Source organism: Haplochromis burtoni, unplaced genomic scaffold (assembly GCF_018398535.1).
Source record: "Haplochromis burtoni strain Fernald_Lab_line unplaced genomic scaffold, NCSU_Asbu1 Contig_2401, whole genome shotgun sequence".
In the NCBI taxonomy this organism is placed as follows: domain Eukaryota; kingdom Metazoa; phylum Chordata; class Actinopteri; order Cichliformes; family Cichlidae; genus Haplochromis; species Haplochromis burtoni.
Window position 1 is genome coordinate 5,347 of NW_024584762.1, and position 3,282 is coordinate 8,628.

The 3,282-nt window shown below is 36.3% G+C and overlaps 1 protein-coding gene across 1 annotated transcript in view; it reads right to left on the minus strand.

Moving 5' to 3' along the window:
* Positions 1–3,282, minus strand: part of LOC102289619 (tripartite motif-containing protein 6) — a 10,576-nt gene that overhangs the window by 3,019 nt on the left and 4,275 nt on the right. The window lies entirely within an intron of this gene.

The following is a 3,282-nucleotide window of genomic DNA, read 5'->3' on the forward strand; positions in this document are numbered from 1 at the left end:
GAAGCTCCGCGATAGCCACCACACGAAGTAACGAATAACGAGCCTATCTAAATCCCAGTAACAAGTAACGCGTTCCTGGTTTTGGCATAATAACTAGTTACCGTGCTCGTTACCACAATAATAACGTAGTTACTGTAACGCGTTACTTAATAACGCGTTAGTCCCAACACTGGTCATGAGACATTCTGGCAAAAAAAATCACGGTTTTAGTAACGCAGCGTTCCTACGGGAAAGTAACGGTAATCTATTTACCGTTTTTGCAATAGTAATCCCTTACTTTACTCGTTACCTGAAAAAAGTAATCAGATTACAGTAACGCGTTACGCGTTACTGCCCATCTCTGCTGAGAACCTTCACAGATATATACTACTATACCTGTTTGGGGGGGTTCCCCACTTGCCAAATCCCACTTTACCTCTTGACTATATGTTTCTGCTAAGATATTGAGGCAAAACTCACTCATTTATTCCTTTTCCATACAATTTAGGCAACAACCTATATTGTTAATAATCTGGTTAGCTTGTCAAAAAATAACTGGTAAAAAAAAGTCCTCCTAAAAGTTTTTTTATTATTTGAACGTTGAAGTAGATGCTTCTTTATTGTATTTCTCTAATGCTTTCATTTTCTCTTCATCTTGACTAAGGCACATTTTACTTATTATTTTATAAGGGAAAGGGAAATGTTTTTTTTCTGTTGTATCATATGTTTCAGAACTTTACTTTTTTAAATTTAAAGTAAACAATTTTTGACTAAAAATGCTTTGTATGCAATATTTATGAATACTGAGAGGCCTCACTCTTTACCATTTATCATTTTTAAAATTATTATTATTATTAGTCGTAGTAGTAGTATTCATTTTCTATGGGTTTAATTTGCTTTTATCAACAAGATTATTAACTTGAATTTTAGATTGAATCTGACTGTAACAGACTCATCATCAGCATGGATCATCTTAAAGCGTAGGTGTCAAACTCTGGCCTGCGGGCCAAATTTGGCACGCAGCCTAATTACATTTGGCCCACGAAGCCATACAAAATTACTATTAGAGCTGGCCTGCCAGTATTATACAGTGCATGTACTGCTAATACTACAATTCCCAGAATGCTCTGTTGGTGTTTTGGCGCGTCAGTCATGACAGGACCCATTAGCACCCTCTCCTCTGTTGACCATAGTCATAGCAACCATGCAAATACTGCCATGCTACCTATCCCAAAATGGCAAAAAGAAAGGCAGAAAACAGGAGCTTTCTGGACTGGTGGGAGAATATGATGAAAATTTGATAAATGATAAAATGATAAAATTTAATTCAGAAGGCTGCAAATACATTTTTTATTTAAGAAATGAATTCCACTGATGTGTTATTTAATTGGAATTTTGATTTTGCATGTGTGCAATATTAAGTTATATATACGTTTATATAAGTTATATATATTGTTTAGTATTAAGCTTTGCTTGTTCCATATTCAGTTTTTCAGCAAAACTTGTTTGAGTCCATAAAAGAGATTCCTTGTTATATTTGGAGGAAGTTTTTTTTTCAGTGAATATTAATGTTAGCCCGCGACTTTGATCCAGTTTTGAATTTTGGCCCACTGTGTATTTGAGTTTGACACCCCTGTGTTAAAGGGTTTCAGCTGTACCCCAAAAGTTGATTCTGTTCATCTGGACGTAGCGTTTTCAGTGGGAGAAACATTTTGTCACTCAGCCAACTGACTTCAGTCTCACCTAAATGCAGGTTTCCCCAACCTTTTAAACAGTATATTGGCATAAAGACGGAAACTAGCACCACGGACGAACAATGGACTGTGAGGTCGCATTATGATCACTGATATGCAAATTGTCATGACCACTGATCAGCAACCAGTGATCAAAAGCCATTGATCCACAATTGATCAATAATACATTGTCAGCAGCTGTACAAAAACAGACTGGTTGTATATTGGCAGCTCCCTCCTGGGTGAAAATAGTTAAGTGGGGTTTTTATTCAGGTCTCTATAAATGACCGACAACATTTTATTTCATAATAAAAAACATAACTTCAATTTAACCGAAGCAGCTGCAACATGTTTTTATTTTATTAACAAATTATACAATGACAAACTTATCTGGAATCAAACACTTTCAATTTTTGTCCTTTAATTGAAAATTACAACAATATTGTGTACAATTAGTACAGCATGATTTTTACAATTAGTAAAAATATTGTTGGCTGTGTATGTTCAATAATGCTGACTTTTACAAACGTGCGGAGTTTAGCAGAAAAAAGGGAGCGAAAGGGTGAAAGAAAGAAAAAAAAAATCTCATGGCTCCCAATAAGGAGCCGGCTCGCGTCGTTCACTTCAGAGTCGGCTCTAAGAGCCGTTTCGTTCGCGAACGACACATCACTACTGGCTGGGAACCCCCACACATGCAGCATGTTTACAAGTGGTGTCATACTGATTACTGCCCCACTTCAACAGTGACATATGGAACCTTAGTTTTACAAACATTAAATTTACACAATAAAAAAAATTTAACTATATACAATACAGTTTTGAGAATGCTCACAGTATATTATATCTCAGCTACAGCTGCAACATTTTTTTTCTTTTATTAACAAATTATACAATGACAAACTTATCTGGAATCAAACACTTTCAATCTTTTTGTCCTTTAATTGAAAATTACAACAATATTGTGTACAATTAGTACAACATGACTTTTACAATTAGTAAAAGTATTGTTGGCTGTGTATGTTCAATAATGCTGACTGTTACAAACTTTACTGAGACTCTAGGATGGCACTGAACATTACATCAAAGGCCAGTCCACCAAACCATAAACCTCCAGTCTAAATTTACAAAGTAACATTTTATAAAATTAAACCAAGATAAAGGAAAAATGGTAGCAAATTGACTTCACATTCTTTCTAAAAGACAATGAAAAGAAACGGTACATGCAGGGGGAAGAGTGTAAATAAAATGGCTGACAATGACTATTAATCTTGTGCTTCCTTGCAGGGATATTTAATCAAACACAACACAGGAACATTACTGGTTTGAAACATTTTACTTTCTCAAGAATATATTTGATAATAATGATGTCTTGTGAATCAGATTTTCAACTGGGGCTCCAATGCTTCAATCTGGGACTCTCCTCAGCTCTTTCTGGGACAGTGGCGCAGCTGCCCCTCTGTTGGTCTTCCTTGGTCTCTTGTGTTCTGGGGGCCTCTGGATGTCTGGAGTCTTGATCTCCTCCATACCTGCTTCATGCCCTGGAGGACGGGGCTGTGGCCCCCCCACACCC